At 35.9% G+C, this 25,035-nt stretch overlaps 1 protein-coding gene across 6 annotated transcripts in view; it reads left to right on the forward strand.

The window, feature by feature from the left end:
- The window catches only part of NLGN4X (neuroligin 4 X-linked), a 168,378-nt gene that overhangs the window by 131,255 nt on the left and 12,088 nt on the right, over positions 1-25,035 (forward strand). The window lies entirely within an intron of this gene.

Here is a 25,035-nt window from a genome sequence, read left to right on the forward strand (position 1 = left end):
GAACTTACTTTTCCACTGCTAATACGGCTTCAAAACAACATTGATATTTTAATGTAGAAAGTTTATCTTTTTTTCACTCCTGTGTCTTCTGTGGATGGCTGAACAGAAACTTAACATAATTAATGCTCTACATAAGGCCACAGAACAGAGCCTCTTAAAGCTCTAATTTGATATTTTAAAAGAAAGATTGCTGTTGTGCTAATTGTATGGTACCTCTTATTGACTTTCTTCTATCTAGGGCTGAGCATGGCTGCTTCTTTATACTACTGTAACCTAGTAATATAACTTATTTTATATCAAATGTAGAATACATCTTATATAAGAGATAATAATTTATATCTTATAATATCTGTGTCTTTATATCACAATTCAAGTATTTCTTTGGAATTTTCATTTAATACTAATGTACTCTATTTTATAAAGTTTCAAGTTTGGGTCATTTTCTTAGCAGTGTTTCTCATTCTTAACTCCTGTGATCTCATTTACTTATCTGTGAAACTTTTTATACTGGAAAAGTTTACTGTGAAAGGGATGCTGTGCTGTGGTGCTTATCCTGCGGTCTGATAGATTTGGTTACTGCAGGAGGACATGCTTCTTTCGGTTTGATAAAGAGGCTGCCATTTGGGGGAGTTGTTCCTCCTGTAATATAGACGTGGATGCAATTGGAGAAAACAGTTTCACATCATCTAGCTTTAGACTGATCAGAGGAGTAAGTAATAGAAAAGCCTCTCTCTAGTGAAAAGTGCATAATAGTCTGGTATTTTTAGATAAAGCCCGGTTTGCTGGCAGATGGTAAACATTAAAATTACAGCTGCTGGATTTTACATTTGGGAAATGGTTCCTACAGGATATGCAGTCTGATTTTGCAAACAGTAAGGAATGTTAGTGGGTTCATTGATTTCAGAAGACCTAATAATTTGTTCAAAGCTATCCTTGTCCACAAGTATTTATAAGACTGGGATTTAAACAGGTTTTCTTCCTTGATACAAACATAAATAAAATCCCCAAACCAACCAACCAAGACAAAACAACAACAAACAAAACCAAAACAACAATAACAAAAAACTAAACAATAATGAGAAGTCATCACCATGTTCTCATAACTGTGTTAGGCTTTAAAGGTTAGAGTAATTCTTCATTTCAGTATTTTATTTTGTTCTGCACAGGAGGTCTATTAAGTTGCCAGTGAACCTGTTGTTTGTTTTGAGCTCTCTTTTAGTTTAATTTCTTTGTATTCCCATGGCAGTGTCCTTTTTACAGACATTGTGAGGCATTTAATAATAGGCAAATGCATGTAAGTTCTACTTACTGTGAATTGAACTGCACAGCTTAAGAGATACAATGAATTTGTCTGTACTGTTGTCTTAAAATCAAATAACTAGATACTGAAAATGCTTGTTACAAATTCATTCTCTATTCTCTGTTGTTCATTCTATGATATTTCTCTACATCCATTGGTTCCTTGTAAAAAATTAGTTAAAAATCCAAGTTAAGATGCAGATTCGAACCATATTTTTTACCATCATTTACACTTGTGTTCTAACCAGTTACTGTCTTTATAATCTTGTCTTATATTTAAATATAATGGGTTTGGGGTTTTTTTCCTGTTCTCTTTCTCAAATCATCTTCTAGGAAAGGGCTAGATTCTGTGTAAATCCTTTTTTTTTTTTTCTACTTCCGTGACAGGAAGAAGATGTAAATGTCAGTATTCATGGATAGCAACAGTGTAATTATTTTGTCTTTACATAGTAGTAACAGTAGATAGTGTTACATTGTTTCTGTTACTAAAAAATATTACTTTTAAAGACATATGGGCTTCTTTACCAGGCTTCAATTTAAACCCTGAATTCCCCCCGCCCCCCAAATCCTCTTGAAATATGTTAGAAATTTAGTCTGTTAATTTTTCTCTTTATTTCCAAGAAATTTGACTAATTTTATGTAAAAAAGTTTACTCACCAGCAGAATAAAATAATCCTCAGATACAGTTGCAATAAGTAACGCAGAATCCATATGAAAGACACTAGGAAAACTGGGTTAGTTGTAGCATGCATTAAGAGGAAATCGTATGCAAAGCTAATACTCACTTTGTTATGCAGTTTAACACATCTCATTTAAATGGGTTTAGTGATTTGTGTTACTGTAATGGCAATATTTCACAGAGATTCTGAGAGAAGTACTATTTCATGCAGAAGTATCAATGTAATGCCACAGTAGGAAGCAGCTGAACTGCCATCCTAAACAAATTGTGCAGGAGAAGATGAAGGAACAAATTGTTCTGATTGTTGTATAGGTGATCAGAAGTTAGCATTTGATAATCACTTTTAAAAGTGAGTAACAGCAGTACACATTCACAACATTGTGATCATCTGCCTCTGTTTAGGACATGAAATGCAGGAAGCTGAACTGAATACATCCCAGTGCCTGGACTTTAATATGTGAGGGAAGGAAAAATTTGGTCAGGAAAAACATAGCTACAAAATAAAGTTATTGTATAGTAATATAAAAATTTGCATGAAAATAAGAATTATTTCTTCATTGTCAGAAAAGGGTCTTCTACCAATCTACGAAATTGAAATTCCAAAGGGCCAAATATGACGAGTGGTCTCCTATGCTAGTACTTTGTTTCGTGCTGCCAGTTTAGTTCTTGCTCTATAAGGGTGTATATTCCCCAGTAACTGCTACCAGTGGTTTCAGTTAGCTATACCATTTGTTAGTTATACATAGCAACTTATATATAATTATTAATGCATGAGAAAATTTAAAATGGGGCATCTCTTGGTCCTAGACTAGAACATAGACTTCAGTTCACTATTGGCAGGCTAAAAGATAACCTATGTCCACTGAAGTTCTACTAATACAGCATCTTCAAAGTTGCACTTTGTTAGGTAAGGGTATGTTTCACAAAATAAAATAATTCCTCACTTAAATTTTAAGCCACTAAATCTACTTCTTAGTGGGGTTATATCAACATCATGCACTAGATCATGCACTAGACATTAGGTTAAAGTATCATCATTAGGTTAAAGTATCATCATTACTTCTTTTTTTTTTAAAGAACAAAATCATGATTTACGTCTAATTTTAATGTGTCTCACTCTAGCTTATAGCTGCCTTGATTTCAGTTTTAGGACTTTTCCTTGCTAAATGAGTTTTTGTGATCAGAAGAGTATTTTTATGTTTCTTTTAAGTCATGTCTCAATCTTCCTTTTGCAAAACATCAGGAGAACTGGGCTAAGTCTCAGTCTAAAGAATAAGATTACTTTTATTAAATGTGTATGCCTAAAATATAGTAGATATTAGCATTGACAGTAAAGGGAGACCTAGAGGTATAACTTAGATGTCTACACTGGCAAATTTGAAAATAGGAGCGACGATTAATAGTCCTTCTCCTTTGTCATTTTGCTGCATTGCTAGGGGTTTTTTTTTGTCTTATCCTTTACTCACACTGATAATCTTTTAAAATAAAAGCCTCAGAATGGGTGTCAATGCTCTTAGTAGGGACAATGTCATCCCCCTTTTCTTGCAAACTGCTTCCTTCTTATATACCCAAAGATAGCATCAGTCTATCAGGCTAGAATCTTCTCTTGCTATAAGAAAAACCTCAAACCCTCAGGGCTTTTTTAGTCATTGATTTGTAGTGTGCTGTCCCATTGCTCTCCTCACATTCACATACATTCTGTAGCTATAGCTTTGATTGCTGTTCATGTATAAATCTATGCTTTGCTTTGGATATAGAATTTTGTTTGAAGAAAAAAGAACAGACTAATAAATGGATTTTTATCGTGCTGCCTGGATGTTTTATCCTCATTGGATCAGTCATCTGTAAGACTTATTGTTGGTAATTTTCTATTTACTTTCAGATCATTGATGAAAACACTCACTTTACAGTGTGCTGAGCTTAGGGCTGGGAGCCCTGTACTTCTTTATTCTATATTAATTCTGAAAAATGTTTTCTCTGTGTCTTGGGTTTTCAGTTTCTCTGATCCATTTTCTTCATTTGTAAGATAAGGATAATTCTACTTTCTAACTCTACAATGGTTTAAAAAAAAAAAATCAACCCTGAAACAAAACAACAAAAGATTGAAAAGGAGAAGAGTTGAAGAGGAGGGAGTGAGACAAAAGGAATTTTACCACATAAATTGTTATGTAGGCCTATACTTCAGCAGATGGTAGTTATGATGCGGCTAGAGAGGATTTAGATGCACTTGTATGTCTCTGCCATAGCCACCTTTTCCATCAGTCCCTTTTCCAGAATAACAAAACAGTAGGTATTTGTGCACTTACTGTACTTATTCCAATCTTAAGGGGGATACCAGAAGAACCACCAATACAGACTTGCAATAATTTCATAGGAAGTCTTTTGGTATTAAACTGTCAAAAAAAGATCTGGGCTTTTTTATTCTAAATTCACACCATTTATTTCACTTGATTTGAAAAGTCTTCTTCAAAATTCTGTGTAAACAGGATGTTTTTATAATCCATATTATGGAGTGAGGGAATTAGGAACCCAGAAGTAGAATACAACTTGGAACCTTTCTCTTTCAGAATTTAGTAGCTGAAAATTTGTGCCAAATGACATGGATATGACCTAAAATTTAAGACCCTGGAAGTAACAGATATGGTGTACTAACGAGGAACTAAAACTTCTCAAATCAGCCTATGAAAACTGAAATACCTGTATCCCTTTATCTTCTTACCAGAAAGGATATTTTTAGTGTGTGTGTTCAAGTACTTCAGATCAGGCAAGCTCATAAAAAATACACTGAGCTTTTGTCCAGGCAGTTGGGCATTTTCTTATTCTAATTTTCATTCTCAGACACCATTCTGTGGTATTAAACAACACAGATAAATATATCCATGCATTGATGATGCATATCTGCATCTCTTTCTCAGAAGGCTCTTTATGCAATGAGGAATCTTGGATAAAAATAGGGGAAAAAAAGAAACACTGTGAATGGGTTCAATGACCCACTTACAAAAATATTTGGTGACCTGCCATGAAATAGTTAGAGAATGAAAAAAGCACCATCGAAATTCTGCATCCTGTTGGGAGCTCCCATATCTTTGGAAAGAATATTGGTACAAAGACTTGTTGTTGCAAACAGACAAATAGTGCTTGTGAGTCATTGCTTTGATCCCAAAGTAGCATGCAGACAAAATTGTCTCTTTATATAATGCAACAAATTCAGCAAATGATGACAAACAACTCACCAGCTCACATAAAAGAGCATTCACAATATCCAGGCTGCTTCAAAAGTTCCACTAATTGTTAGGCAAATACCAATTGTCACTAGCTGTTTTACCACTACTCATGTATTATGCATACATTTGTAATGAAAAAGCAGAGCCCTCTACATCTTACAAACATGAGGATCTAAAACAGGGAGCTTTCTAGAAGCACTTGGCAAGTTGTTGTTGATTGTTTTGTTTTGTTTTTTTTTTTTAACATTCCATAGAAATAAGTGATGTAAATTATCTCTGGAGAGATTATTTTATATGTTTGTTGACATGTTTAGTTGTCAGACCTTTCTTTTAGTTACTTGTTCTTGACTAGATGATTAACTTAGAGCATCTCTCCATGGAGCTTGCAGATGCCTGACTCCACAGTTAGGTCTGTTCTACAAAAGTAGAGTGTTTAAGTTAGTTAGTAGTGCAGTTACTGGAGAAAGATAGGTAGCTCTGAAGATCGCAGGAAAGAATGACTTTTTCTATTGCAGGCTTCTCCTAAGACAAAGCGACCATCCTACAGAAAGGAGATACCACTGGGAACCTTTCCCTTAGGAAGTCAGATTTGCATTCAGGAGCAGGCAGTGTATAGAAACAGCTATTTCTCGTCTTACCCTGGTATTTACCCAAGATGTGGGAAGCTTATTTTACTGACTTGCTGAGCCCCAAAGGTGATATTCCAAGTGATGATAGACTGTAAACTTTCTGATAACCTGGGTAACTATTCAGACAAGCCAGAAAAACTGTGGGGCCATAACCTGAAGAATCAAAAGGAAGCTGCATGCATGAATGATAAAAACATTTAGAAAAGGGAAGAAAGTGGTGTCAGAGTAATTTTTATATATGTATTCCATTTGTATTAGTGTTTAAATTCCCTTGGTAAAAAAACCCAACAAATAAGAGCAAAGCAACCGCAGTCCAGAGAATCAGTTCTGCAAACTTCTCCCAGTTTAGCAATATTTTTTTTTCTTACATTTCCTTTTCTAGCAATAAACACCACCCAGTGGGTTGAAGTGTTTGAGAAAAGGCAGTTTTTTTTTAATTGTTACTTAATAAACACTACACACACAAATATATGTATATAAAAATTGCACTAGAGACCAAAAAACACAGATAGGGCCTAAAAGTACAGTTCAAATTAAAAACAAGAATGGGATTTACAGTTTCTGCATAATAACAGAAGTTACACAGTTCTTCAAGCACATGTTTGAAATAATGTATTGTCCTATTATTTTTCATTTTAAGATGATCATAAGAGAGAATAGACTTAGAGAAAGAGTATTTCTTTAAAATTGTCTCATGATATAAGTTGGAAAACACAACTTCACATAATGTTATGGATTTTTCAAGAAAGACACTTCACATTGTATTTTCATCCAAACAAAACAAAAGGAGTAAATAAAACTAGGAATGTTGAATGCCATAGCTTATCCTCCTCTTTGTGCCAGCAATCTAGTGAATGGATGCAATAATCTATTTTAAAAAATTAGCTGGTGAAATGCTTTGAATAGAAATGAAAGACCATAAAATCCTGCTAGAGTTGTAAGAGTTCAGTAAAAATTATTTTATTTTCACAATATATAGAATCATAGAATCATAGAATGGTTAGGGTTGGAAAGGACCTTGAGATCATCAAGTTCCAACCCCCCTGCCATGGGCAGGGACACCTCGCTCTAAACCATAGCACGCAAGGCCTCGTCCAGCCTGGCCCTGAACACTTCCAGGGATGGAGCATTCACAACCTCCCTGGACAACCTATTCCAGTGCCCCACCACCCTAACAGGAAAGAATTTCCTCCTTATATCCAATCTAAACTTCCCCTGTTTAAGATTTAACCCATTACCCCTTGTCCTATCACTACAGTCCCTAATGAAGATATGAAGCAGTGTTAACAAAAAAAGGCAGAGAAATTTAAAGAAAACAGAATAATTATCATGTGATTGATTGCTTTGTTTATTCATGTGTATTAGGTATATAAAGTAGCCTTCTGTTCTGTATCTAGGCAACATAAAATTGTTCCATTTTAATAGTCAAGTATGAGAGTAAATATTTTTAATAGGCACATACTGCAAATGAAATGAAGGACTGGTTTACCCATCTGTTAAGTGTAAAGAGAAACAAAAAAAGAACAATTTTTGAAAAAAAGGTCAACAATAATCAGAATTTCTAAAAATTTTTCAATAAAGTACAACCATAAATATTAATATATCCTTAATTTTGTCTCTAATAGCATAACATGAAGAGGCTTTTGTATAAAATTACCCTACTTTTGTTTCTCTTCATTAGGAAGAATAATTTCATTCCTAACAATGATGTACATAAGCAGGTCAGAAATAGCTGCTTCTGGGGATCCAAATATGAAAACAAATTCACAACTTTTTTTCCCCGGATTATTTAATACTTAACACTTTATTGTTACTGTTCTTTACAAGCAGGATAGAGTGGAGGTAAAAATGAAAAGGTGCTGTCTAGTCATTCCTGGATATTCTTTATGCTGCTGAACCATAGTGATACATATATTGCAGTGAGAGTGCTTTTAGTGTCGTTAATGGTAATTTGTTTCAGTGGACTGAATTGTCTCTTAAGTTCAGGATTATGCTCTTGAATACATGATAGTTGGGAGAAATATTAAGTATGAAGATGATTTGATTTTGGCAAGAGCTTTTCCCCTCTTCAAGCTTATGAATTCCTGGAATTAAAGGATAGGAGCAACCAATCATCTTTGGCTTTCTGTAGAAACCAACACAAAAAGCTTAGACAAAACTGCAGAATGTGAACTCCTGGTCTTCAGAACTGGTTTCTAAAAAAAACCAATTATTTCTGTTACAGTCTTTGGTTGAAATTAACAAACAGAAAATTATCTATGTAATACTATTTGGAACTTTTAAACTGAATATTGAACAGTTTCTAACCTTTTTTTTTTTCTTCTTCAAAATAATCAGAATAAAACTTCTGGTTTTATAACCAGAATAAAACAGGATGAAAACATAGGAAAAAATTCCATGTACTCAGCATTTACGTTTCATAAAATAAGATGTATGTGTGCAAATCCAGAAGCAATTTCAGCTTTTCTGTATATGTAACGTATCTTTCAGGACCTGCTGCCTTAATCTTTTAGTGTCTTCTAGACTCTGAAGGCATCAGAATGGCTCCAGATAATATATATCTTTGGGTTTATAACTAAATTTAGTCAAGGTTTTTCATGCTTCTCAGATAAATTTTCTGCTTTGAAGAAGCATTTCAGAAGATCTGACTTTATCTCACCTGAATAATCAATCTAAAGTGTGGAAATGGTTATACTACATTTTATAAAATACTTCCTTTTTTTTTTTTTTTTTTTTTTTTTTGCAGCAGCAGATAGATTTCTTTCTTCGTTTTTTTATGCCCGGTACTGTTTGCTGTTAGTTGTCATATGCTCACAAGTATTTTGCTATATATTGAGCCCTACAACCCCTTAGATCTAAGTCAACTTGAATGCATTGAGGATTGTTTCAAGTACAAGTCAGTAAGGACTCTCATCTTTTACTAGTAACACATCGAGTGTGGGTGCATCAAGAGTTTGCTTTTTTAATGCATGCCATTTAATGCCAGAAGAAGGTTTGGATTGGTTCTGCAAGAATAAGATTAATGTGGAAGATTTTGATAGCATGTTTCATTTTTTGTAAAAGAAGTGGTAGTACAAACTAGGAGGTGAAATACTGTGGCTTTGAGAAGCATGTTAACTGCTGTCACAACCTTTCCTGGCTCTAAGGGGAGGGGAAGCAGTCTTTCCAACTATCCCTCCAACCTGTGCTGCTTCCCAAGAGGAATCTCTGTAATTTCTGTCTTCCTCCTGATTTCCTCAGCATTAAATGAATAGCTCCTTCCCTGCTCTTTGAGCACCACTTTTCTTGATTGAATTATCCCATGTGATACACTTCTGTGGGTGCTTCTCTTCCTTGCCCCTGGTATGAGGGCTACTCCCTCCCTTGCACATATCAGGAGTTGTGCTTGCTGTGGTCTTAAGAGATTACTCCCATTAAACTCTTGTCAGTGTGAAGATGATTACTTCAGTGGCAGTTCAGAGCAGGAGAGTGATTCTGTTTCAGTTTGCCCTCTAAAAAAGGTTTCTTTTTTCTCTTTCTAACCCCAATAGCTATAAAAGATTTTATGAAGATTAATCTTCATTTGCAAGAACTTGCCCCTGTGAATAGGATCTTCCTACCATTTGTATCTCTGAGAAGTCAAATTCTTGCTGTTGTTATGAATATTTTCTAGAAACTGATCAAGGATTTGTGCTAATTTTGTTTTTGAAATGTACTGGTTTGTGTACAATGGTAGTGTGTATTGGGGAAAGGAGGGGGAGGGTATCCCCCCAAATCAACTCTAGAAGGGGATTTTCACTGAACAATTTCCAGTAGTCTCTCAGAAATCAGCAAAACTGAAACCATCCTGAATCGAAAATTAAGAGCTAGAGCGTATTTTGGAAATATTTAGAAACCTCAGAATGTGTTCTAAAGCTAATTCTAGTTCAACTTTTTTATTCCAGTATTTCCAGCTTTCTCACATAGTAATAAAATCACTATATGGATACATAAATATAAACAATGTAATAATTAAAACCATCATCAGCTAATGAAGTTTAGTCTAAGATTTTTAAAACCAGATTTCTAAAAATAGAGAATAATAATTTATTATTGTTAGCCATTTTAGTGCTATAAAATAGACATTATTAACTAGAGAAGTAAGCACAGAAGAAATGCTCAAAACCCAAACACAAGTACAAATATACTATTGGGAAAATCCCACATTATCTGGAAGGTTAAATTAAACAATTCTAATTGTCATTTCCTTTTCTAAATTACAAAAATAATAATTGAAAATCTAATTTCTCCCTAAGGCACAGAGTAATTCTATTAGGAAGCCATTATATACCACTTGAGAGAAGGAGGTTTATGTGGTTCCTATAAAATGATGGCTATTGTAGCATGAACTCAGCTAGCAACAGGTGATTTTTATATTAAAATGTCTAAAGAAAAGCATGAAAGACATGAATAACCAGATACAAAGACAAAACTGCTCCCAGATAAGTAAAAAGTGAACAATGAATAAGACAATCTCCCATCAGGACCGCATGTTATAGAATAGTAGACTTAACAAGTCGCTTCTCCCCTCTAATTTATTTGTATGGTTATATTGTTACCTATTATATTTCTGTAATCATATGTTTGTTATTTAGGCTTATATAGAGCATGATTGAGATCAAGTCTAACTGCATGTAGGATCTTCGAAGTGATGTTTAATTTAAAGTTAGGAACTGCATGGTTGAATAAGGAGTATATATATTTATTTTCTAAATCATCAGATATTGTCCAAGACTGGTACAAAACAGCAAGAATAACCTGCTAAGATAATGTGGCAGGGAAAGACTGATCAAAACCTTCCAAATTTATTCAGAGCATTATAGAAAACTTATGAAATAGTGTGATGAAACAAAGAAAGAGATCCATGGTTTCATTGATTTGAGCATAACTTGTTATTATCCTAAAATCTCTTTTAAAGTTGATGAAATGCCTCAGATTGCCAAAAAGCCCACCTATTTTATGACTCCACTTTAATAAACTTGTTTGTCAAACATTATAGTGATAGGTTTTTAGCTTGATGTTTCTCTAGGAATGCTCTAACTTAAAATTGTTAAAAGTATGCTTCAAAATACTTAGCATTGCTTTGTGTAAATGATTGGATTACTGAGGCTATAGAAGTGTTAAGAAGGGGTTTACACTAGCTTTTTTCCTTTTAAGAATAACAGTTGTGACACATGATAGTTCTGCTGTTGTGGTAAACTCCTCTTTAGAAACGCTTGTTGAGGATATTCCATGTGTTTGGATGTGCACTTTCTTAGAACTGTGCATGCTGAGGCACATTATTTAAATCCATTTATTTCTCACAAGGGATTCATGATATCTAAAACCAATCTGAGGCAATCTATTTTAATATATTCTGAGAACTTCAGTGTCAAAAAGACGTAGAAAAGATCTTTTTGTGGAAAACTTCTTTAAAAAATAATTTACACATAGACTTCTTCCTATCAGCAGAAGTAACTCCCCCCAAAAAAAAAAATTGAGTATATTACTAGGCGTAGAAGTCTGTTAATATAATTCCTGAAACGTTACCTTGTCTTGTTCCAGTCTTTTGAAGCTCTATTTTGAATAGTAGATGGAGATAGAAGTGTGTGAACACTTTTATCTTTTAAAAATTTCATTTTAGCCGTATCTGAAGCTGCTGACTAGACCACTCAGCAGAGGTAATACATATGAGATGCAAAGGTTATGAGATGTGGTGACAATGTTACTCTCATCTGTGGCTTTTGACACTGGGATGGCTCCCCAGAGCCCTGTAAATCAGTGAAAGTTTAACCTTCATCACAGCCTAGTTAGCAAACCTATATCTACACGGTTGTAGGGTCTAACTTCGTGGTACACCTGAGACATCCTTGCACACTAACCAGACTTTCAGTGAAATGCAAATGCACCCATGTGTGATCGCCCTGAACAATGCCATTTTAAATTCAGCAAATTCGTAAGCTTTGCAAACTTGTTTACCAGTTAGTCTTGATTAAACACAAAAGAACAAAACACAGAACATCATATTTTATTTTTCTTCAAACCATTGTTAAAATCTGATGCCAGAGGAACTTTGGTATTTGCATATGCCAGTATCTGCCAGAACAAGCAAGCATTTTAGATGTTGGACAGGAAATTTAGTACTATGATTAGACAGGATTATTTAGTAAAAAACCCCTAGTGGTTCAAGATAAAGAATTATGAATTATTTACTCTGTATGAAAACCATTTGTGCTCTGCCTCTCTTAAAGGGGTCTATATAATATAATTGTTAATCATTTTAGAAGATATATGCAGAGAATGTAGTTTTAAAATACTTTTTAATAACTTTATTAATAACTTTATGTTCTTTATTTTTGGCTTCCAGAAATGCTATTAAAGGTTCTGTCAGTGATTAGTCACTGTCAGACTACCAAGTGGTAAAGTTCATTTCTCCCCAGGCCCTTTCCTAAGTGCTTTGTTAAAAGAGCTAAGCATTTTTCAGGTTATTAAAGAGGCTATAAATTTTAGTCAAATATCAACAGAGCTGATTTGTCTAATTTCTCAGAAAATCCTACTGCATGACACGTGCTTCCAGAACATCATACTACTTAATTTATAGGTTATTGACACCATAATTCATAATGGTATGCACCACAAATAAATAAGACAAGGTTATTATCAGGTTTTTTTAATAAAGAAATCAGAATGTAATTGCCTTCTTATAATAGCCGTTTCTTAAGATTAAAATAATACCACATACCTTTAACAATTCACTATTAACTGAAAAATACATACTCACAGTCTGGTTTAAAAGTCCACCACACTCCCCATAATGAAAAGTTCAGCTCTTAAGTGAGCCTAAGCATACCATTATTTATGATGCAAAATAAATGTTTATGAATTTTGTTTCACATACGAGTAGATTTTTTTTGGAAATTAAAGTCACAATGGAAGAAAGAGAAATAGTGCAAGTGCTGCTTTATTTGTGCGAAGTCAATTTAGCTGTTCTCTCAGTACCATATGTGCTTGTTTTCTGTGCTTATGAGCAACAAGCATTTTTCTTCAGTGTTCAAAGCATGTTTTTGAAGGCAATGTCTAGAATCATAGAATAGTTAGGGTTGGAAAGGACCCCAAGATCATCAAGTTCCAACCCCCCTGCCATGGGCAGGGACACCTCGCTCTAAACCATATCACCCAAGGCCTCGTCCAACCTGGCCTTGAACATTGCCAGGGATGGAGCATTCACAACCTCCTTAGGCAAACTATTCCAGTGCCTCACCACCCTAACAGGAAAGAATTTCCTCCTTGTATTCAATATAAACTTCCGCTGTTTAAATTTTAACCCATTACCCCTTGTCCTATCACTAGTCCCTAATGAAGAGTCCATCCCCAGCATCCCTATAGGCCCCCTTCAGGTACTGGAAGACTGCTATGAGGTCTCCATGCATCCTTCTCTTCTCCAGGCTGAACAGTCCCAACTTTCTCAGCTGATCTTCATATGGGAGGTGCTCCAGTCCCCTGATCATTCTCATGGCCCTCCTCTGGACTTGTTCCAACAGACGCATGTCCTTTTTATGTTGAGGACACCAGAACTGTATACGATACTCCAAGTGAGGTCTCACGAGAGCAGAATAAAGGGGCAGGATCACTTCTTTCGACCTGCTGGTCACACTCCTTTTGATGCAGCCCAGGATACGGTTGGCTTTCTGGGCTGCAAGTGCACACTGCCGGCTCATGTTCATTTTCTCATCAACCAGCACCCCCAAGTCCTCCGCAGGGCTGTTCTGAATTCTCTTCTCTGAATCAATCTATAACCAATGGATGGCTCCTGCACAGGGCACTGATGAGTGTCCAGGCTTCAAGCCAGCCATATATTACCAACGCAAAACCTCTTTTCTGAAAGAAGGTTCAACTTGGATGTTTTTTTCATCATAAATTAACTGGCACTGATGCAGTAGCTTCCGGATTTCAGGTGCTACTGAGTGAATAATAGCTGGTGCATTAGACCAGGTACAGTTGTATTTCAGTTCTGTGCTTGTAAGCATGTTCTTCTTCCAGAAAAAGACAGGAAGAAGCAGCAGCTTTAATTTAAATAGGTTTTGAATTCCTCAGCTATTATTCTGTATTCCAGATGTATGATACATTTTTCTGGTTTAATTTTTCTAGATAAAAAAAAATAATAAAGCACAGTTTGTGTTCAGTTTTTTTTCTAAGCTGTGTAAATGTTATACACTGCTGATTCAGGGGAATGGAGATTATACCTGAGAACAGGAAGCAACACAACCCCATGAGGTTAAGTTATTATGGCTACTTCTTGCAACTGAGAATGGTGCCTAAAAGGATAAGACAGCTGTCTATGGAACAGAAGATGATTGAGACCATTGCCAGTGATCACCTGTTAAACATCACTCTCTTACAAATGGTCAGTCCTCATAAGAAGTCCGCCATTTGAAATCACATAGCTTTTTATATAGATTCACGATGTTAGGCCATCTAGTAGGAAAATATTTTTTGTTAAATGATGAACTCCCTTGCATTTTGCTACATTTTGCATTTAAAAGTTCTTACCTCTTCATGTAGTGCATTTGATCAAATTTATATCTTCCTTTTATTTTTCTTCATCCCCCTTTTTAGGTGATCTATCTTATGTGTTGTATTAGTTGTCCAATATGTGCTACTTCTCTGCTTTCTGATATTTTGCTGCATTCATTCTTCCAACTGTGGATGCAGTCTTAAGCTCAAAATGAAACACACAAGAAAAATGTGAACAGAAGCACAAATATACAGCTTCCTTTAAGGGTCATGCATTGTGGCTTGGGGACAAGATCATAACTGACCTTTGTTTTCCTGTTTATTGTGGAGCCACTGTCCTATCAAAGACTGAGCCACTCTCTTATCAAAGGGTGGCTCACTGGAAGTCCCAGTTTCTGCCAGACACAGATGCAAGAGGCCATAACCAATCCCAAACTGGAGTGACCCTTGCCATGCTTTTTTTTGTTTTGCATTATTCTTTTCCTGCTATAGGGCCAGTGCAGAGAGGATTATCCTGCTTACATGTCTTTGCCATCATTGAATTATTAAACTTTTCTCATCTTCCTGCAAGAAGGTCTGTGAATTGGATTTTACCTGTTGTGCCCCTGTTGCATCACTATGAATTTGCCTTCACTTCACTGAATTCACAGAATCAAGGTTGCTCTGCTATATTTGTTAGATAACAGCAGTGCTATTTTATTTATTTAGTTGTTTGTTTATTTACAGAAACATTTATTTCCAAGTGTCTTTCCATTTGCAGTAGTGAGCATGTATCTAATTCAGGTCAAACAAGTTGAGTGAAAACAACTGTAGGCAATTAGAACAATGCACACTGATTGGCATGTTAGTGGCCCTTATCAAATGTGTACAAAATGCTAATTCCTTCCAAAACCTCATTTTCTAATAATTTCATTCACTCAAGACAAAGTGATTACTATAGGTGCTACCAGTTGCAATGCAGTTCTTACATAAGACAGCGAAGAGCAGTATTCTTCCTGAAGAAGAAGTAGTTTATGCCATCATAAGAAAATAAAACTGGAAGTCATAAGATACATGTCAGTGCTGGTGACTACTTTGTAAACTGCCAACAGGATTCATTGCAGAGCCACTTGGGGTGACTTAATTTCGTTGAATACTAAACCTGCCTGCCTTTTTTCAGAGGTAATGGTACCATTACGCTGACAGCTTATTGACCAGTAGAGAAATGTGTGTTTCAGTGAATTTCTTTGAAGTTCAATTTTATTTCTCTTAAAAGTAGCATTATATAAAAGCAACAAACTGTTGGTTAATTTTGTTTTAAATACTAAACATAAAGTAACTCAATGAAGTTCTTAATGCTGTGAGCCCTTATTTTTAATTTTCACAGTGACTTGTTAGCACTTGCTTTTTTGACACCAGTATATTAGTGCAATAATAGTGTCTGCTTGGTCACTTTTGGGTTTTTTTGCCTATCAAAAAATGATGTCTAAACCCTTTTATTGGAAGACACCAATCTTTTGCTGCTGATAGTTAAAGATAAAAATCCCCTTGCTGTTTTTGCAGCTGGTTGCCATTTATGTTGCACGGTTTAACCTGTCATTTGTAGGTGCAAATATAATGTCTTTAATAGTCTTTAAAATGCGTAACTTTTTTTCTGTGTCCTATTAGGTTTTCTCTAATGCGGATGACTAGCTAAAGATGTCAGGTCTTCCATAATAATATTGATTATTTAATTGAAAAAAATTGAAATATATTAGTTTAGTCTTAATTTCATGTAGATTTGATGTCGTGCTCCCAACTGATACCCAGTCCAACCCAAGCAGTGATCTGGGCCTTCTGAGTGACTCCCCCCAATTTATCTACTGGGCATGATGTTCTGTGGTATGGAATACCCCTTTGGCTAGTTTGGGTCAGGTGTCCTGCCTTTGCTTCCTCCCGGCTTCCTGTGCCCCTCCTCACTGGCAGAGCATGAGAGACTGAAAAGTCCTTGGTCAGGGTACTCACTGCGTAGCAACAACTAAAACATTGGTGTGTTACGAGACAAGGGTGGCACAAAATCACAAAATGAAATATATAAACCTTTAGAATCAGTTTTAAGAAATGTTAAATTTGATGGCTTTGTAACAGGAGCAATGGAAAATTACTGAGGTGCTTGATTCACAGGAAAAATATAGAGTACAGCTGGAGAACATACTGAGAATCCTTGTACAAGATAAACCATTGTAGCTGAGGTGGTTTTAGGCCCTTATGACCTTAGTACAAAATGACTGTAAGAGAAACAGGCAAGAAGAACAGGACATAAGGATAAGGAGTATCTGGGAATGGCAGGTGTCCAGGATGGGCTATGGTTAAACTAACTGATAAGTAGAAGGACAGGATGATTGTTATGTCTGTGGTGTTAACAAACCGATTAAGCTGGAAATGAGCATCTATTGTACACGCTTCAAAGGCTGCCAGAAGTGATGAAGATTGCTGGAAAAAGTAAACGACCTTTAGAGACCACCACCACAATTCTGTATGCATGCGGGGAACTCTCTGGAAAATGATGTAATCCACATGTAGCTTCATGAATATGTATGTATGTCCAGTGCTATATAAGGACGGCTTGTATAGCAATATAGAGACACATTTTAGGAGGAACTATGCCCCGTTTCTCCTGGCACTACAATAAAGAATACCTGCTGGTCAGCTTGAAAACTTGGTTGGCAAGTTTGTTCCTGGAGTTTTCTCTGAATTAGACTAAAGCTGAAACATAGCACTGCACCAGCAACTAAGAAGGAGAAACATAACTGTTAGAGCTGAACCCAGGACAAGGTTTCATCTATACTTAATAATAAACCCCCCTATTTCCAGCTTTAATAGATATATAGCACAACTCTCCTTGATTAAATAGGCACTTATAAATTCACCAGATTTTTTAGAAGTGGAAATTGTGCCACAGCTGTGGAATTGCGTACTGGGTCTCACTCCACATAGCGCAATGTTTTTGTTTTATGGCTAAAAGTGTTGATAACACACCCATATACTGGCTGTTGCTGAGCAGTGATAGCACAGAGCCTTTTTTTCTATTTTATTTTTCTCAGTGTGTTCCAGAGCTGGTGAGCTGGAGGCGGTCAAGAGGCTGGGAGGGTAAGCAACAGTCAGGACAGTTGACTCAAATTAACCAAAGGGGTATCCTATGCCATATAACATCACACTCAGGGGACATAACATTAGAGGAAGAAGTGGGGTGGGTTTGGCTTCCAAGTAGCTGTTGTTCAGGGACTGGCTAGGCATCAGTCTGCCTGTGGGAGGATTTCCTTTCCTTCATGGTTTTTTTTGTTTGTTTGTTTGTTTGCTTTGTTGTTGTTTCAGTTTGGTTTGGGTTTAGGTTTCTTGTTGTTGTTTGGTTTTGGTTTTGTTTTCTTTCTTTCACCTATTACATTGTTTTTATCTCAACCCACAAGTTTTGCTGCTTTTGTTCTTTTCATTTTATTTCTTCTTATTTCTTCTTATTTCTAGGGGCAGAGGGTGACTGCATTGCAGCTTTGTGGGTGCTTGGCTGCTGGCCAGGGTCAACACATCACAGAAAAGCAGTGACTCATTCAATTGTTTTACTGTAATCATGATGCATTTCTCTTGTTAAATACCTTTGGATTTGACCCTCTGGATCAGTGGTTAGAGAAAGCGTAGGCTGAATGAATACACCAGGTATTTGTCAGTGTCTTCTGAAACACATTTTTTTAACTTTTTCTTTTTTTCCTGGCAGTGACGTTCGTCGAACAATTGATTTATTTTAGCTTGGGGTTTTTATATTTTAATCAGGCTGTTTATAATGCATTCAGCAACAATCTTTTTATTGGACCTGCTGTTTTATTGGTTGTATTTTGTGTAATAGCAGGTTTTACTTGCGAATATTTGGATAAATAGTAAGTAAGAAGAAAATAAATCAGTTAATGTGTTCTGCAGAATTTGTTGCTGTCATCTTTATTTACTTTTTTTTTGTTAATCTTTATTCAGAACATTTGGCAAAAGCTTCTTTAATGACATTTCACATAGTTATGTGCTACTCATATGTTCAATCTCTAGTGCTTTAGATGACATCCACTGGCCTAACTTCATTGCACAGTGGTTTCAGAGCATTTTACAATGAACCAAGCAAATTTAAAAGCAGTTAAAGTGTCATGTACAATTTTTAATTGGATTCATTAGAAGTATTTCATTGTAGAAATATCATAATGACTTAAATGAAGAAAACTTGTTGACCTCTGTAGTGCTCTGATAAATTCATGGTAAGAAACTTTTCACTGCTTAGAAATGTGTATAAAAATAGGTTTTAAATCTTGTTAAAATGCATTCTATTATCTGTTATTTCCCTCTCCCCTCCCAACTGTTCTTATAACATATGTTACCCAGGGCTCTTTCAAAAAGCTTTTGTGTATTTAAGACTATGTATTTGCCTGAATTGTAAAGAACACACTTTAGATTCGAGTACCTGAGCAATATAGACAAAAAAACCTCATCATATTCTCTCTTCACCCTGTCTCTGACCTATTCTTTTGTACTGCATGTGGTAATGAGACGTTCTTACTAAACAAGCAGATTTGGGTTTTGTCCTCACAACAAAATTCATCAAGGCAGAATCAGACTTTATTGTTACATAAGCCTGAATTAGAAAATTGGATTAAATGCATCACTATCCTTTATATTTTAACATAATCTATATTATGTTAATATATAGCTATATATATTATACATGTTATATATAATATGTCTAGGTTGCCTGGAGCTGCTTAGGGTAATTAGCCATAGCAGGCAGAAATTTATTTTGGTGACTGTTACTTTAGCAGGCCATACTACTGCTTGAGTTGCTGAACATTACAAAATTTGCCTTGACAGTAACATCTGCACACAGCAAACCATTTTGTAGCTGAAGGAAAAACATTTTTATTTTGTTTTCAGGATGAAGAACTCTCTGTGTAACTATTTCTGCACGGATCCATACATGGCCAGGCCACTACTCACATTTGTCTTACTAGATAGCTGTCTCAGATTCTGCACAGAGTGAGTCTGTGCAGCAGTGGTGCTTACTCAGCTTTGTATGAGCCGTTAGTGCTGCAGGAAAAATTCAGCAATGTTTTTCTTTCTACTAACTGTGTGCCAAGAACATAATCACTCCATCTTGCATTCCACCATCTTTTCAGTAAAGTTTAAATGGTACTGTTAAAGCTACACACAGTTGAAACAAAAAGAAATATATAGTTACATTGATTCCAAATAAAATATTATCTAGCCATGCTTCCTGTCACCAAAGACAGTTGAGGTAGTTTGGGGACAGTTAATGAAGGGTAAGCATAATTCCTTCTAATATTCCTCTATGCTCCAAATATAGTGTCTCAGGGACTTCCTGAACTAACTGTAGTCTCTATGTACTCTGTAATCCCCAATGGATTTCACTTCATATTTGTATACATTAGCATTTGAGTTCAACAGATAGATACACTTTTACAGTGGTAAATGTGATATATACAGGCAAAAGCTAATAGAAAATATAAAGATTCTGTTGTATGCTTATAATTCGCTCTTTTCTTAAACATGGCCCTACCCTGGCACTTCACTAAAGGAGGACAAAAAAGACATGATTATGCTTTGAAGCACAGTCTCTTGTATCTTACTTTTATATCACTTATGTCATATTTCTGATCAGATGTACAAATCAATCTTATTTGTGATAACTTTGCCTGACAAACAAATTGCAGCAGGTCTGAGCAGCTGTTGTGAAGAGGCATAAAGTCAAAAGAAATGTGAAGCCAGACTATAGCAGTGGCTTAAAAAGGAGGAGAAAGATCAAAATGCACTATCTTGTTGATCTCATACAGATTTCCTGACAATTAATTTCTTCTTGTGCTATCTTGGCTACTCACTGTGTCTTACTAATTTTGGTATTAATTTTTATTTAAGGTCTAGGTCTCAGAAATTAAAACATTTTTCTTATTATAAGTACTAGAGATTAATTTGTTCTCCAGGTAGGGACCGACTTCATCTAAATTTGCCTGAAATGTAGGTGTCAGTTCTAAGATGGTCATCTACATTTGTCTATTTTCTACAGAGAAATAAAATTACTTTGATGGGAATTTGACCAATCCAAAGCTAGAGGTCTAAAAAGCTGAAGCTACTTTTAGATTTTTTTTGTCTCTCCACAGTAGCTGTCAAGTTAGTACAAAGGTAATAGATTAGACACAGGCTTTTTAGGTGTCTAAAGTTGTGATCCTTACATGTCTCCTTTGATCTGGAGCTCGAATATGTTAGTTATGATTGATGTTGTTTCTTGACATACTCATGCTATTCTCCCCAAACTAGCTATTCAGTGCACATAAATCATCACATGGCTTTCAGTTGAAATTACTTTTGTCTAAGTATTAAGATAGATTATATTTCAATATCATATTTATTACAAGTTTAATGCATTATAGTTGTTAAGCAGCCTACTGAGTTATTTGCATATCTGGAATATGTCCACAGCTGAGATGCAGCTGCAGCTGAGCCTTCTCTTTGCAAATTGAAATTCCATGGTTGGAAGAATATAATTTGATCCTGAGCATGTCCACACTAGCATTTTTAATTCTGATAAAGAGTTTCCACGGAAACCCCCATTATTCTTACCACCTCCTTGCACATTATTCACATTGCTTCACATTGCTGAGACATTCTGTAAAGTACAGCCTGGACCCTTCCAGGTGACCTTCAGCTGGAAGATGTGCTGACCTTTACTCTCTATGTCCACCAGTGGTCATTCATTTATCCCATGGGACCGGACAAGAGTTGGTCCATATTAAAAACAGTACATAAAAAGTGTCCAGTGTAGACACAAAGTCCAGCTATTCTGTTCGAGACTCTAGACTCAACACTTATAGGTCTGCATGGCATGCTAATGATTGAATGGTCTCTGGCCTCAGGGGAAGGCTGTATATAGACAGAAGTAACCTGGCTGGATTTCATAGATATTAGCATCTGCTGTTTGTCACTTTGGGTTCTCACATAACTTTTTAGTAATTAAGGGGAATATATCACCACTGGTTTCTTGGTGTTTGTTTATTCTCTCAGTAAGATTTTTGTGGTGTAGTGGCAAAACCAACATTGAAGACAGACCTAGGGATTTCCTCTTGTTTAAGTGGGATTTAAAAGAGTTCTGCATGTAGTTTTGTGTCTTCACTGCATTATTAAACCAGTGCAAGTGAGAGCATGTAGTTTATGAGTCCATTTTTAAAGGCTGTGAGAAAGGAAAATTCCCCATTATTTCCATGTATAGTCTTCTTCCACCTTGACTGTAGCTAATCTAGTAGATTAAAACTAAAGCATGAATTTAGACTGTGTCCCTTAATAAAATCAGAGAAATATGCATAGAGCTGTTACTTCAGAAACAATTTAAAAAAAGCATTTATTTTCTCTACATGAAAGAATGTAGAAAATACTAGATACAAGATTATTACAAGTAACACAGCAAAAAGTGAAATAAAGAATTCTTTGTGCCTCCTCTTCTAAAAGAATGCATTATTAGTTTACTTTTCAAGAATAAACTGTCATAAGGGAAAAGCTGCTCAATTCATGTGGTCTAAATCAAATCAGATTATTCATTTATTAATGACATGTAACTAACCAGCAGTCGGTGAATATCAGCATTATAAAAGATAAACTACAATCCTTGACACTTAAAAAAGATTAGTAAAGAGTTACAAGTTTCTAAACACCCTTCTATAACTAACTGTAAGAAGTTCTAACCACAGACTGTAATGGATGGGAACCTAACTGAGAGTTGATTGCCTGTCATGACTGAGAGGCATAACAAAGTATGTTTGTCATAGCGTATTCAGTAGAGTATATACATTTATGTTAGTTGTGACTATCTGTCAAAAAAAGACAGGAAAACATAGGTGTGCAGCTGTTCTGTGAGCGTCATACTTGGCTGCACTGGGGGCGCCTGGCCAATTCTCTCAGAGTGGACAATGGTGAGATCATGAGAAACTGCACAGTCCTGGGAGTAAACAATTAGAGATCTGGCATAAGGGCAGTTGTTTTGATAAGGGTATAAGAGCAGACCCTCTTGTGGCATGGCTGCTCCAGCATCAGGTAAGCTCCTACCACTCCCTGACCGACAGAGACTAAAAAACACCCCACAATACTGCACACACCTGAAGAGAGTCCCTGAGTGTCAGCCCACATGGACAGCCCCTGGCTGGGTGCAGGCACTCCATGGGAGGATGCTCTGTCCAGGCTGGGGGGAGTCTGCAATGTCGGTGGCCGCTTCTCACAACACCAGACCATGTCCAGCTGCTACACTCTTCCCACCTCCCCCTCTCTACTTTTACAAATTGTCATGCTACTTTTGCCCTTCTTTTCAAGCTGGCTTTTGCTTCACAAAGCTGTAATTCCCTGGTTACTACTCAGTCCAGATAGTAGTCATCTTTCCTTCTGGCATGGTAAGTTTGGAGTAAATGTCCCTTAAGACAACTTGGTGTATTTCACTCAACACATGTAGGATGCCCTCACATTCATCTTTTTCAGCTCTTGGCGCCCAAGTAATTTTGCAGTGGAAGAACCATGTGGTCAGTCTTCCATTGCACTGTGTAAGGGAAGACAGGCTTCTGAAGTCAAGAACTGAACGTTACTGTTAATACACCTTTCTGTATCATTATGTGGAAAAACAAAACAAAGCAGATCTCTTTGTTTTCCATATTCTGATATTGCCATTCTTTGTTGCATTAGGCCAGTGAGAAGAACTTTCAGGTTCTATCAAAACCCTAATCTAATTTTCAGATCACAGAATGCCCTTCAAATCACACCAAATCGTAAAACAGTAAACATATTCATTGCAGTTAAAAAAAAGTATACATAAAAGGCACAGAGTGTAAATCCCCATCTCAGAAAAAAAACTGCATTCTTTGTTCAGGATTTTAAGAGTCACACGTGAAGATCCTGTCTCAAAATATTCACAGTGGTCACAGAAAAAAAAAGAAAAAAAGAAAATTAAGTCTTAAGTCTTGTGTATTTCTGGACAGATTTTTTTTCTTTGCCTGGAATTCTTGAGATTGCTTTGAACAAATATTTTGATCTGGTATTCAGAACATGAAGGAAAGTGTATCCTCATCAAAAAGAGACAGATTTATTAATTCAGTTCACGTCATGTGGGGCTGACACTTTGCTATGATGATTACTTTTTAAATCAAGAAAAATTGTTCTTGCAATTAATGAGAATCAGCAGAGAACTTGGAAACAAAAAAATCTTCATTTGTCTAATATCAGATATTCATTGACTAGAGTTTTACTCAGTCACCTTTTAGTACATTTGAAAAGAATTCAAAATCACAGAGATCAACCAGCTTTAGCCTGATGCTGCTAGAAGAGCTAAATTGTGTTTAGGCTTTGAATACTGATTACCATGCTGCTTTAAAGGTTACAACAGTCACTTTCTCCCAGGGAGGTCATAGTTCTGATTGAATAAAGGCTTAATTATAGAATATTATGGCATACTGCAGTGAGACGCAGCAACAAATCCAGCAAGTGAAATTCTTCATTGACAGTCCTAAAAAGATAATAAAGGCATTTGAAAAAGAGAAAAATACATTTGTCAAAAAAAAAAAAAAGGCAGTTATGGGTTAATAGTTTGTTTGTGTTTTTCTCCAATAGAATAGAAAAGATGTTGCTGCTATTCTAACTAGTGTGCTTGCCATCATTAGAGACTTTTTTAATAAGAAATCCATATTAAATGCTATTTAACAATAAGGATATGATTCTTATTACTGCAGTTGTAGCAGCCATTTTGTAAAAAATACAAGGACTCATCAGATATACTTGCTGACATTAAATACTGATAAATAAGTACTAATTAAATATGAAAAAGTTCTTTTGGGTGCAAGATAATGCATTACATTTGATCATTCCTTGACCTTGCATGTGGAAATTTATGCCACCATAATGCAGGCCATAAAGCATTCCATATTTAGAACTTAGTGCTTATATGATCTTGCTTTTAAACTTTGTGGCTGCATTTTGTATCTTATTGTAGGAATTTCACTACAGAAAACATTATGGTAAAAGTCTGACAGGTGAAAATGTGAGACATCTAATTTCTTCTTCTTTTCCTATACCTTTCCTCTTCTTCCACTTCCTCTGTATTGTGAATCCCTTCCACCTAGTGAATTTTCATTCTTCCTATCACTGAAAAAATAACTGCAGCCAGTGCAAAGAGATCTATTGCCTCTGCCAAAGCAGGTGAAATGTACTGCAAGGCATTTTTTTTTTCTCTAAGGACCTCAGGCTTCCACTGTAGTCTTTCCTAAACGTATGAAGGTTTCATCACAGCAGGCTAAGGTGGCTCAAGATTGCAGACTCTCATCTCTAGCTGCTCCAGGACTACAGATCTTGAGAGTCCTGGGGCCCTCTTCTGGCAAATTTGTCTGAAATGATAATTAGCTTGGAAACACCAGCCAATTTTTGTCTTGGTAAGCAGCTATCAGCAGTGCCTAAATCACTAATGTCCATCTGAAAACTTTGTACGTTTTAAGGTAAATCCTAATAGACTTCTGACTTCTAGTTGTCTGACAGGATAAGGTCTATAGGAGTTAAAAAGTGAGTCGCTGGCTTAATGTGTTAATTTAGACATAGTTCAAGATCTTAACTGTGAACGATAGGCAGTGTGGATAACTGCAGTGTTTCACCTTACCTGGTTTCAGAAAAA

The sequence above is a fragment of the Neopsephotus bourkii genome, unplaced genomic scaffold, assembly GCF_033783945.1.
Source record: "Neopsephotus bourkii isolate Nb327-2 ecotype Australia unplaced genomic scaffold, CSIRO-AGI_Nbou_v1 NB_1346, whole genome shotgun sequence".
Classification (NCBI taxonomy): domain Eukaryota; kingdom Metazoa; phylum Chordata; class Aves; order Psittaciformes; family Psittacidae; genus Neopsephotus; species Neopsephotus bourkii.